A 13,592-nucleotide genomic window follows, 5' to 3' on the forward strand; every position below is an offset into this window, starting at 1 on the left:
CTACTGACACTTGCTCAATTCGCATTGACACCCCCTTTAAATGTTGACATAACTTGTTAGTGCTTATTAAACCAGGGATTTCACAGACAGGAGGTACAGTCTCAAAACAGGTAAGTCAGAGGTTCCAGGCTCAAAGTAAATGTAAAATCAGCGGTTCACAGATCAAGGGAGTCACAAAGGACTGTCTAGCCTCTTTGTTTACAATGTATAATATTTCACATTCAGTAAAAAAAGACTATGAGCATTTCAACCAACCTTCTCATTGGGAAGCTTTTTTATTTTTTATTTTTTTGAAAGATTTTTAAAAAGATTTTTATTTATTTATACATGATAGACACACACAGAGAGAGAGAGAGAGAAGCAGAGACACAGGCAGAGGGAGAAGCAGGCTCATGCAGGGAGCCCTACATGGGACTTGATCCTAGGTCTCCAGGATCACGCCCTGGACCAAAGGCAGGCGCTTAAACCGCTAAGCCACCCAGGCTGCCCTGGAAAGCTTTCTTAGATGTCCTGCTCTGATTTAAGATATCCTACGAGGGTTTTTTCCTTCACTGGAGTAATTTAAATGGTTGGAGGGCTAAAAAGTAAGCTCCTGGATCACCATCACTTTTTCCAAGGATGAGTTTTGTCCTGATCCTTGGTGATTTCGATATTTACCTAGATGATCTCTCCCACACCCCAGGTCACTATTCTTTGAGCCGCTGCCCCAAAATCCTGCCCACTATACTCATCAGCCACTGTGATTTTACCCTGGAGTTTGTTGTTAATAACTGCACCCCACCCCATGACTCCCACTTTCCAGCTCTACCACCTCCTGTCTTTCCCTGAGCCCAATAATCCTTCCACCCACTAATCCCACAACCTATTGTTCCTGCTGTCTTTTCACTGTCCCTCACTCTCCCCATGTCCTCATTTCCCTCCCCTTCAGCCTACATTCTAGGATCAGTTATTATTATTATCATTCTCTCGCATGCACCTTCAACACCTTTGTGTCTCTTCCACTTGGTTCTATTTACTTGGCCAAGTTCGACTCTCCACCAGCTCCAATGCCTGCATCACACTGCTAAACTTGCCTGGAGAAAACTGTGATGTACTTCCCAGTCTTATCTCAAAGCCATAATCTCCAGCCTCAGGAGGGTCCTCAATATTGCCTGGAGATCATACTATGCCCACCTCATCTGTCCTCTCTGCTGAATGGCTGCTTCACACCTCCTCTCACCTCAAACCCCCAGTGCCTGCTGATGACCCCAGCTTCCTTTTTCACTGAGAACATCAGCAACAGAAAGGAAACTTCAAGCTCTCTCCACCATGTCCACCACTTACCTGGATCGAGACCCATAGATCTACCTTCTCTCCTTCTCTCCTTGCTACTATGGAAGAACTGTCTCAGTTCTAAGCAAAGTCCAATTCTTCCCCTTTTGTACTAGATCCCATCCCATCTCTTCTACCCAAGGACATTGCTCCAGAAATTCCCCCTTTTTCCTACATCAATTTTTTCCTCACTCTTAGACCCCTGTCATCAGCAATACACTGGTATTTCTCCTAAACCAATTTCTTCCATTTAAAAATAGAAGAAAATAAAACTTCTCTTGGCCCTGCTATATCTCTGCTCCAATTTTCTCCACCCTTTTTTTTCTTTTCTCCACCCTTTTGAAGTAAACTCCTTGAATAGGTTTCCAATCTTGCTTCCTATTCTCTCCTGAACCCCTCTGGTATGTTTTGGCACCCACCACCCCACCAAAGCTGATCCCCCACATTGCTAAACCCAATGGCTAATCATTCCTCATCTCACTGTTACCAGCACGCGACATATGTGACTACTCCTTTCTCCTGGAAATGCTTTCTTCACTTGGCTTCTAGAGTACTACACTCTCCTGGCTTTCCTCCTTCACTGACTTTTCTTCTCAGTTTTCATTCTCATCAATACTCTCTACCATCTCCAAATCAAAACTCATGGTTACATACCACACATAAACCAATTACTCCCACATTTATATCTCTAGTCCAGAACACTGTGAACTCCATAGACACATATCCAACTGCCTACTTGACATTTCTAGTTGAATATCTAATAGGCTCTCAACACGTCCAAAACTAACCTTTCAGTATTATCCCTCAAGACCTGCTCCTCCCAAGGTCATCTCTATCCTAGTAAATGGCAGTTCCATTTTTCTACTTTCTCAAAACTTTGGAGTCATCCTTGACTCCTCTCTTTCTCTCTTCCCCATTTCCAACCCACCAGGAAATCCTTTCAAACTACTTTCAAGATATATGCAGGATCTGACACTGCTACCACTCTGGACCAAGTCATCATCATGATTGTCATCACCTGGATTGTTGCAAAAGCCTCCTAAATGGGTGGGTGGTTTCTGATCTCACCCTCTTTGGTCACATGTAACCCTTTAAAAATCTTAGATCATGTCACTTTTCCACTCAAAACCTTCCAATGTCTTCCCATCTTATTAAGGTAAAGCTAGCTCTGAAAGAGATAAATCGCAATACATCAATGGCATTAAATAGCCAATAGAAATTCATTTCTCAGAAAAAGTCCAAAAAAAGGTGTTTCTGTTCAGTGAACAGTTTTTTTAACAGGAACCTGGGCTCCTTCCATCTTGTGATGTACCGTGGGTTCTAGGGTTACCACAGTAAGAGAAAGATCTTGAACAAAGGCACATGGCAAGTTTGTAAGGCAAGTACTAGAAGTAGTAGACATTTCTGCTATTTTTCCTTTGGCCAGGGCTCAGTTACCCATCCTGAACTAGAACTGTAGTCTAGCTATGTTCATAGAAGGAAGAGGAAACAGTCTGGTAAATAGCCAGTCTCTTCCATGTCTTCTCAGTCATAGTAAAAGCGAAAGTCCTTACAATAGTCTAAAGGCTCTACATGCTGTTCCTTTGCTCCTTGCAGAAATCTCTGCTACCTCCTCTCTGACCTCATTTTCTCTATTCTCCTCAATTACCACAGTCCAGCCACATGGGTTCCCTGCTGCTTCTCAAACATTCCAAGCATGCTTCAGGTCAGGGACTTTCTTCTTGTTGTTCTCTCCCACCCCCCACCCCCGACCCCCACCCCCATATGTTCTTCACTACCTTCAGATGTTCACTTATATGTCATTATATGTCATCCTCTTTATAAGCCTTCCCTGGCCACTCTAAGATTGCAGCATCACTCTGGATAGTCCCAGCACTCTTTTCTCTCCTTCCCTGCCTTATTTTATTCCTTGGTACCCATCATTACTTCACATTCTATATGTTTTGCTTTTTTATCTGGACTATTGGCTACAGACCAGAATAAAAGCACCATGAGAGAATTTGGTCCATTGTGTTTATTGCTGTCTGGCATATGCCTAGAACAGTGTCTGGCACATGGGAAACAGTGTCTGGCACATTTATTTGTAGAGTTCAGTAGTACCATATGGCAGAGTAGGGAATGCTTGAAGAACATCAGCCTTTTGAGGTTGACATACTTGCCATAAACAGTACTTCAGTACTTCTCTGACAGAATCCAGGACTAATGGGCTTTGGGGGCAGCTAAGGTGACATTTCTCATGTGTCACCCTTCAAGTCCTCTTCCTCCACCACCTACTTTCTAACTCTGGGGCTCCCTTGAGGCATAATGTGCTTTTCTCTCCTCAGAAAGCTCACTTATTCTCATGGCTGCCTTGTCCAATGATGCTTCTAAGTATCTCCTCCAGCCCATTAACTCTCTTTATTTTCATTTTTATTTTAAAGGTTTTATTCATTTATTTGAGAGAGAGAAAGAAAGCATGAGTAGGGGGGAGGGCAGAGGGAGAGGGAGAAGCAGACTCCTCCCTGAGCAGGGATTCCCCACTTGGGGCTTGATCCCAGGACCCTGAGATCATAACCTAAGCCAAGGGCAGATGCATAACCGACTGAGCCACCCAGATGCCCCTATTGACTCCTTTTAGACTTTCCATATCTTGAACTCATTCCCCTTTTCTTACACCCATTTAGTTAATTCTCTCAGTTTCCTATGATTAAAAGTTTAAGTTTTGAGAGCTCCTTCATTTCTTTCATGTGAGTAATCACTAAGTCCAGGACTTGTTATTTTCACTTTATGTTTTAAATTTTTCTCTTATATATAAGAGGTTTTTTGTTTTTGTTTTTGTTTTTTTTTTCATTTTCCTTGCTCTGCCCAGTCCAAGCCCTTAACCACAGGGAATCTCAGGGTTGGAGGGCCACATCTTTGGCAGAGTCGCACTACTTTATCCAGCTTCCTCTCGGACACTTTCAAGATGGGTGGCTCTCCCACTGGGCTATAGTTCCTTGAGGGTGAGGACCATGTCCTATTCATTGTGGGTTTATCAGCACCTGGCACAGTGCTTGACTTCAAAGAGGCACTTTTTAAAGTTTTGAAAATACTTCCTGATGTAGTCTATTTTATAGTTAATCCCTATTAGGAGATGTTCCTCCTAGAAAGAACCTCCTTCAATTTCATTGTACCACCCACATAGATGCAAGTTTAGAAACCTTCAGAAAAAAGATTCACAATTCCCACTGCCTTCAGCTCAAGCTCCTCAGATTAAGACTTTGTATTATTTAGAGAAACATATCTCTGCTTTTTATTCATGCCCCCTCTACTTTTTTTTTTTTTCTTTTTTTTACCTCCCTCATCCCCTACCTGGCCTAAGAATTTACCCCCCCTCTCTGACTCCTACTTGCTTTTGTTCCTGTTACTGCTGTTGCTGAATAATTGCATTCAGGAATTCCTTAGTCCAGTCTGAGTCACACTTTCTTAGGAAGACCTCTCAGGCTAGCACCAAGGGTCACTGTCACTCCTTTGTCTGAATTTCCACAGCATTCATCCTCAACCTTTCATCTTGGCACTTAAAAGTGCATTAAATGGCTTTGTATTTAACTCTTTCATCAGCATATCACTTACATCTGAACCGGATATTAAAGAATCGAGGCTTTTGTGTGCTAAGAAGATAGTAGTTTATGTTCCATTTGTGTTGCAAACATAGTAGTCCTCATTTCATGTTTCTTTGAATTTCATGACCTGAAAATGAGTAAGTGAAACATTTCCCGTATTCCTCTTAAATCAGGGACATGCAATTGGCTCCACCCACTCGGTTCACTTAACATGGTTAAGCATTTACTCTGAACTGGACAGCAAGGTCAGCTGTTACATAAAGAGACGAATAAGGCAGATCTCTAGCCTAGAGCTTAGCCTAGAGGAGGACATGTGGAGAAAAAGCTTTCTATAGCAAAATTTGGCACAGCGCATTGAAGATTGAAGTTAGGAAGGCAAATAAAAGAATTATTATTATGCCTAGTAGGGTCAGGAAAGACTTCTAAAGTTGACTGGGGGATCCCTGGGTGGCGCAGCGGTTTGGCGCCTGCCTTTGGCCCAGGGCGGATCCTGGAGACCCGGGATTGAATCCCACGTCGGGCTCCCGGTGCATGGAGCCTGCTTCTCCCTCTGCCTGTGTCTCTGCCTCTCTCTCTCTCTCTCTCTGTGTGACTATCATAAATAAATAAAAATTAAAAAAAAATAAAAATAAAAATAAAGTTGACTGGGACTGAAGCGGGACTATTCTTGGCATCCATAAGGCAGAGAATCAGGAAAATGCACTTAGCCCAGGCAGAGGAGGTCACTTGATGAAGACAGATAAAAGAGATGTGAAAGGGCAGGCTGTTAGCAAACACCGCGGTGGTAATGGCCAGAGCCCAGGACATGCGGAGGGAGTGGTGGGAGGTAAAGCTCAAAGATACACTGGAGCCAACGAGTAAAGAGCCTCCGGCAGTCTCCATCAGGGCGATAGCGCCCAAGGGAAAGAAGCTGATGCCGGGGCAGTAATTCGGCCCTGTGTGTTCGTGGGCATGAGCATAACTAGCGGGTAATCCAAGAAGCGCTGTGGCGGCCGCGTCACGCGCTGTGCAGCGGGACGTGGCCGCCGGCAGCCGCGCCCACACGCCGCCCTGAGGCGCGGGCCGGGGCCCGCCAACCCCACAGGCCGGGACCGGGGCTGGGCGGGAATCCGGTCCACGCACTCGGCGCGCTCGCGGGGACGTGGCGCTTTCCAGCCAATCCCGGTTCCGCGACTGTAGGGCCAATGAATGTCCGGAAAAGCTGTACGCCAGCGGCGGGTTCGTTGGTGATTGGTCGGGAGGCCGCCGGTGAGGCGGCTGGGGGCGGGTCGCGAAGCTGCTTCCGGTTAGGCGGGGCTTGCGCGCATGAGCCGAGCCGGTGGGTGAGCGGCGGCAGTGGGTTCCTGGGCCGTGGGCGCTAGGAGGAGAGGTAGGTACCGCGGTCCTCCGTCCCTCTGCAGCCTCGCCCTTTTACGCTTTCTTTTTGTCCTCAACCCTCGCTTCCCACGCGGCGTGGATGCCCTCCGTTTGGGGCCCCTGTTTGTGCTAACGCGGGGACACGGCCCTGAACCTGCTTGCGACCCCCGGGCCCTCGGCGCGCGGTCTGAGTGGAAGGCCGCCGCCCGCGCTCGGCCGCGCGCTGGGGGGAGGGGGGCTGGGTCTCGGCGAACTGCGGCTCCCGGTTTGGCCTCCTGGGTGGGGGGGTGCTGTTTTGTGGCTGACTTGCCACGTCTTCGGTCCCGGGGCCCCGTCTCTCGCCGAATCCCTCGTTTGCCTACCGAAGGTCGGAGGGCGGTGGGGTAGCGTTATTGTAACCGTAATCTGCCACCTCCCACTAAACTGGCCTACCTGTGTCCTCCAGCCCAGCCCCAAGGCCACATCCCGAGCGTAGGCTTCGTCTGCCAAAAAAGTCGTATTCGCTGACTTTGAGGGTGTAGAAACGGGGCGGGGAGAAAGCGGGAAGACACTTAGGTGATTTAAAAAAAAAAAAAAAAAAAAAAAAACTATGTAATTTTAAAAGGCCGACTGCTTTGAGCTTCCATGTTTGGCTACATACTTGTCAGCGACGGGAAATAGTTTGTAAAGCTTTATTGGGGAATTGTATTTTACTTTTTTTTTTTTTTTTTCTGTTTCTAGCGCTGGACCCTAGTTCTGATTTTTGGCATGCTGTATTGAAAGGTAAATTCCTACAGCTGCCCTGATTAAGCGCTTGGTAGGTGGTTGGTAGTTTTGAAAAAAGCTTTTGCACCAAGCCAAAGTTGATTAGGTCTCCTCCTAAAGTTGTAGGGCCCTTGATCTCAATTCCTAAGTGTATAAGTTCCCAGAATAATGTCTCTCAGAATTGAATTGCATTCACTTCCTGGCAGCATGTACTATAAGGTCAACGTTAATGAGTTGGGAATAAGATTGCTTCTAATGATGGTTTCATAGGGGGAGTAGGAAAGGTGTAATCACTGATAAGTTATTTTTTGCCCTAGAGTGGAAGACGCAAGACAAATGCATGTCTGACCTCATTCAGCAAATTTAGTTAACCAAATAACAAACGTTGGCCATTGCTGACGACTTTAAGTTGTATAGTACAGATTTACAGTACAAACCTGCAAATTGGACTTGTGGATAGAGGATGAGTTGCCTAGGTCTAATCTGAGTTTCACAGTGATTTAGGGGTCTCCAGTAGGATTTTTTTGAGAATTGCAACTGGGAGGACTATGAACTGATTGATAAAGATGAACTGCATATGCTTGAATGAGTGGTACCCAGTTACAGCTTTGAAATCAACTCTTCATCACTCTCAATATAATTGTTTCCGTTCATCACAAGATACACTTATTGGTGGCATTTTCTATATATTGCACCAGTATAGGAGGTCAGTAATAAATATCAACACAAATTTTCTATAACATAGATGTGCCAGGGATGTCGGAAGGACAGAGGTATAGCTAGGGATAGCCATTGGAGAGGCTGGACCATAGCATCCGAGATCCTTTGTGAACTCTGAAATATGGGTGTTGTTGATGTTGTAATTTATGTATTAGAGTTAAAACAGCTGAAATAACACGTTGCCTGTTGCTGCCTGATGGCCAGATCTGGTAAAGGGAATTGGGGGTTGGGTAGCAGGCAGGAACTGCATTGCTGCCAAGTGCTGTCCAACCAATCAAGTAAAATGTATTGGTATATAAAAAATGCAAGACATTGTATTAGGGACTGTAGAAAGATATTAATTTATATTAGATGAGAGTCCTGCCTTTTAAAAAATGTTGTATCTGTAGGGGAGCTAAGGAGACAACTTAAAGTAGCCTAAGATCATTATTGTGGAATGGTACAAACAAGTTTTATAAAAGTTTAGAGAAAATAAAAAAAAATAAATAAATAAATAAAATAAAAGTTTAGAGGAATGGATACGGATTACTTCCAGATGGAGTAATCATAATAGATAGGTCTTTTCATCTAGGACTTTAAAATTATTTATAGACATTTGGCACTGAAGGGAGGTTGAACTAAAATAACTATCAAATTCTCAAGGACTTTATGTGTGTTAAACATACACTACAAAATTGCAACTAGAAAACAAAGCTCCTGTCCCTACATTCTGCAAAGCATTCCCATGGCAGTTAACTATGTTTTAAGGTTTCATCAGCCCCAAAGGAAACTTTTTTCTCCTAGAATTTTTAGAACTTTTTTCTTAATTTTTTTCACTCCGTAGCCAGAAATTTTTAATTTTTTTTAAGACCTTATTTACTTATTCACGAGAGACACAGAGGGAGAGGCAGAGACACAGGCAGAGGGAGAAGCAAGCTCCATGCGGAGCCCGATGCGGGGCTCAATCCCGGGACCCCAGGATCACGCCCTGGCCCGAAGGCAGGCACTAAACCGCTGAACCTCCCAGGGATCCCCAGAAAAATTTAAATTTTATACTGGGTTGCTTTGGTTATAGAACTAATGAAGCCTGAGTAGTAGTTTATCATTCTCAAAGTTCTTCTGTGGCTAAATTTTGCAGTTTTTTCTATTCTCAACTGTCTAAAAAATGTGTGCTCTCAGTACCACAAATATAATTAGAATGTGTTAATGATTTGCCTTGCCACTAGAGAAACATTGAATAAATGGTTTGTCATTATCATAACTTGTATCGGATCGTGAAGGATGACATTATTCCTTTAATGTGATAATCCATTGGTGGTACTTGGACTAAAGTTAAAGTTGTAAATGAAGAATGTCAGATAACTAGATAGCTCTAAATGTTTAGATTTCATAACGTAGGCCTTAGGATACTTAAGCTGCTATCCAACCCGCAGTTGAAGTAGACACGTAGATCCTGTTTTTGCTGCATTATAGTGGATTGCCCTTTTTTGCTGAATATCCAGCTCAGAGAACTGGAATTTTACCACCACACCCGTTTCTCCCACTTGTTAACTTTGAGCAATGGGTCTTTGGTCAACCAGAATACCTGTGGGATCACTCAGTGCTAATGTTCTTGAGAAGTTGCATTTAATCCAGACATCTAAATTTCCCCTGAAACAATTTAAGTGTTCTGTGACCGATGACTAGAGGGAAGGGAGGGAAATGGCAAGAATTTAGAGCTTTTAAGGAAATTTGTGAATGGATAAAATAAACATTCTTTTTAAATTATTTTTTATTTTTAAAGATTGTATTTATTTATTCATGGGGGGCGGGGCACAGACACAGGCATAAGGAGAGGCAAGCTCCATGCGGCGAGCCTGACATGGGACTCGATCCTGGGTCTCCAGGATCACACCCTGGACTGAAGGCGGCGCTAAACCGCTAAGCCACCCGGGCTGCCCAATAAACAGAATTTTTTTTTTTTTTTAATAAACAGATTCTTAAGGCTAATCTTTGTTATTGAAGGAGACTCAAGCGTATGCTATTAATCTTTTCTCCTTATAAATTAACAAGCAATTCATGAAAATAACTTTGCAGAGGATATTATGGATGACATACTTCAAAAGGATGATAGTTACTTTATATCTTACCCTGTTCTATTTAGTTTGTGTCTCTAGGGATGCCTGGGTGGCTCAGTGGTTGAGCACCTCCCTTCCGCCCAGGGTGTGATCCTGCCTTATTTATTTATTCATGATAGTCACAGAGAGAGAGAGAGAGGCAGAGACACAGGCAGAGGGAGAAGCAGGCTCCATGCACCGGGAGCCCGATGTGGGACTCGATCCCGGGTCTCCAGGATCGCGCCCTGGGCCAAAGGCAGGCGCCAAACCGCTGCGCCACCCAGGGATCCCTTAAAAAAATTTTTTTTTTTAGTTTGTGTCTCTAACATGGCACTATCCAGTAGAAATAAAGTATATGTTACATATAAATACATTTTCACCTGAAATTTTAACAGATTAATTTTAATAATTTAACCCAGTACATAAGAAATGCCATTCTTTCTATATAAAGTATAACACTTATGTCACATCTTAATTTACACTAGCCACAGTTCAAGTACTTAACAGCCACAGGTGACTCACACCTACTGTCCTGAACAGTACAGGTCTAGATTTTTTTTTTTTTTTTAAGATTTTATTTACTTATTTGAAAGGGGAGAGAGCGCCCAGGCACTTCCCTGCAGGGGCAGAGGGAGAAGGAGAAGGAGAAGCAGACTCTTCAGTGAGCAGGGAGCTAGATAGACATATTTATCTATCACGTGGGGACGTGATGCTAGATCATGACCTGAGAGGAAGGCAGATGCTTAACCGACTGAGCCACTCAGGCACCCCTAGATTTTTTTTTTTTAAGAAAAATTATTAGATGTTACCCTTGGTGAGGGAGAGACAGAATTTTATTTTATTTTATTTATATTTTTTTAAAGATTTTAATTATTTATTCATAGAGACGCAGAGAGAGAGAGAGAGAGAGAGAGAGGCAGAGACACAGGCAGAGGGAGAAGCAGGCTCTATGCAGGGAGCCTGACGTGGGACTCCGATCCAGGGTCTCCAGGATCACGACCTGGGCTGCAGGCGGCGCTAAACCGCTGCGCCACCGGGGCTGCCTAGAGACAGAATTTTAGAAGAAATTACAGGCCATTTGATAAATAGGAGATGAGGAGATGCTTTTTGCACAACCATTCGTTTACTTTCTAGATCACATGGTGAGCTTTCATACAACTAAGTTCTTCATTTATGTTTTCCTGATACTCTATTATCCATTGATGTGTAGTTATAATGAAGAGGGAAGGAGAAAGAGAAGAGCCGTTTAGTTTTCTATCATTTGATTGCAGTTTGGTTAAAAAGAGAAAGATGCTTCAGAAATAACTGCACTAATGTAGTTCTTCAAATACCTGTGTGAAAAGTTGTTTTGTACTGTTCTCACATCTTCCCACATAAAATATCCTTTGTCTTGGGGAATAGCCTTTGTTTCTACTTGAACATTTTTATGTATTGTATGGATTTAGATAAATCTAGTACATTTTGTTTTTTTTGTTTTGTTTTGTTTTTTGGTGTCTGTATTCATAGAACAAGAGGCCTTTGTGAAAGTTTCTAATAGCCAGGAGTTAGTATATTATATGTGGGCACAAAGCATATATATATATATTTTTAAAAGTTAAAGTGCAGGGTTTTTTATTGCCCACTGCAGAGAGTGGAAGGTAGGACCATTGACTTTGTCTATCAAGTGATCCTTGATGACCTTTTTATTTTTTTTTCCCCTCCCCCCTGATGACCTTTTTAAGAAGCAGTTTAGTGGGGCACCTTTTTAAGAAGCAGTTTAGTGGGGCTCAGTGGTTGAGCAGCTGCCTTTGGCTCGGGACAGGATCCCGAGGTCCTGGGATGGAGTCCCACAATTGGCTCCCTGCAGGGAGCCTGCTTCTCCCTCTGCCTATGTCTCTGCCTCTCTCTGTGTGTCTCTCATGAATAAATAAATAAAATCTTTTTTTTTTTTTTTTTTTAAAGGGCAGTTTCATCAGTGGTAAGCAGCTAGATTTCAGGGTGGCAGTAGGTGGTGAGGAGACACAGATAGCAGCCTAGACACTCTTGCTGGTGAAGGAAAGGGAAGGGCAACCTTGAATGGATAGTGAGGTGTGGGAAAGAACTGATTTTGGATTGTGGAAACCTGAGAAGTATTGATTGACAAAATGGGGGAAGAAGCCTTTAGAGGCATGGGATTGGAAGGTTAATTCAAAGAGAAAGAAAAAGGGAACGATAGATGATAAAGCTCTTGACTTTTACTCTGGAATTCTCTTATCTCTTACCCTTGTTATCTTGTTATCAAGATCTTAGGCCTCAAATTTAAATGTAGTTTTGCCTCTAAATCTCAGTGAATCGGTGTTACATTTCCATATATTTCATGTATAAAAACTTTGTACAGTATCTTTTCCAGACCTGGTAATGGGCTTACGCATTTATTCATATTGTCACATTTGAGATTTGCAAGAGTTGTTGGGGTATTTTATTCTGAGGATATAATTAATTATTTATAAAATTTTCCTAAAAGTGAAGTTCCCTTATTAATAGGCATAAGGAAAATCTTCTGTTGCAGTGACTTGATTTTACTTGATTTTATAAACCTCTAACAGTATATAGAAATCGTTTGGATATATTACAAAATATCAACAACAGAAATTTGTTCCTTATCTCTAAAGAGTTTTGTTGGTTTAAAGAACTATTTGTAGTTTGAGATGGAAGCTTTATTTTGCCCTTAAATAAAGGCATACTCATTTTCGCACTTAAAGAGAGCCACTAAATCTCTAATTTTCTCTTTTGTTCCATTGATTTGATTGATCAGTTGAATTATTGAAGGGTAAGCTGAAGTGTTATTCTAGAGCAGCATGTTTTATTTTAAAAAGTTTATGACTTAAAAATAGTGGGGGGGGTTCAGTCTCCTTTTTCAATCTGGAGAAATGGCTTGAAAGTGTTTTATTTGCAGGGCACCTACGTGGCTCAGTGGTTCAGCGTTTGCCTTTGGCTCAGGTCGTGATCCCAGGGTCCTGGGATCAAGTCCTGCATCAGGCTCCATGCAGGTAGCCTGCTTCTCCCTCTGCCTGTGCCTCTGCCTCTCTCTGTGTCTCATAAAAAATAAACTTTTTTTAAAAATCTAAAAAAAAAAAAAAAAAAAGTAATACAGGCAATACACTGTGTATTCATTTACAAAATATAGACAACAAAGTACAATATTAAAGTTCACACCAGCCTCACCACCCCACCTCTTCTCCCTTGAGCCTGGGGAGATACCACTGTTTACAGATAGATGCTTATCCTTCCATGCCATTTTCATGCATATGTGTTCTGTATTATACAAATATAAATAATCGGAGAGGTTGTTTGGTTTGGGTTTTAAATTGACATTGTTTTGCAACTTGCTTTTTTTGTTGTTCCCTTAACATGTCATCGTGAATTCTCCGTTTCACTGTAGATAGATCCACCTCATTCTTTTTAATCTTTTGTATTGTCCCATAATATAGATTTAATATGTATTTACTAGTTCTCTGGTTTAGTTTTCTATTTTTTTAATCATTATAAACTATCATTGAATATCTTTGTACAAGTGTCTTTGTATACAAATTTGGGCATTTGGGTGAGATAGCATGAAACAGGATGCTGATTAACTTTCAGAAGCATAGCTGAGTTCTAACATTGGTGGGAACAGCTTAAGAAAAGGACCACCTTCTTCCCGTTTCTCTAAGAGTCTCTTGGTCTGGCTTTCACATTGCTTAGGGGTTTTCATCAGTCTCACCAACCATTCAAGTAAGAGTACCTTTTTTTGGAGAATGGGCATTCCAGGAGTGACTGCCTCCCGTCATCTCCTTAGCGGCATTCT

The 13,592-nt window shown here is 42.6% G+C and overlaps 1 protein-coding gene across 2 annotated transcripts in view; it reads left to right on the forward strand.

The window, feature by feature from the left end:
- Positions 1–6,114: 6,114 nt before the first annotated feature.
- Positions 6,115–13,592, forward strand: part of CALU (calumenin) — a 29,177-nt gene continuing 21,699 nt past the window's right edge. The window contains exon 1 of one of the 2 annotated variants that reach the window (XM_077857247.1): positions 6,115–6,261. The gene's annotated coding sequence lies outside the window, so the exon portion shown is untranslated. Of the gene's footprint in view, positions 6,262–6,978; positions 7,011–13,592 lie in introns of those variants that run through there. The other variant, XM_077857248.1, reaches the window with a different exon arrangement.

Source organism: Canis aureus, chromosome 18 (genome assembly GCF_053574225.1).
Source record: "Canis aureus isolate CA01 chromosome 18, VMU_Caureus_v.1.0, whole genome shotgun sequence".
Lineage (NCBI taxonomy): Eukaryota > Metazoa > Chordata > Mammalia > Carnivora > Canidae > Canis > Canis aureus.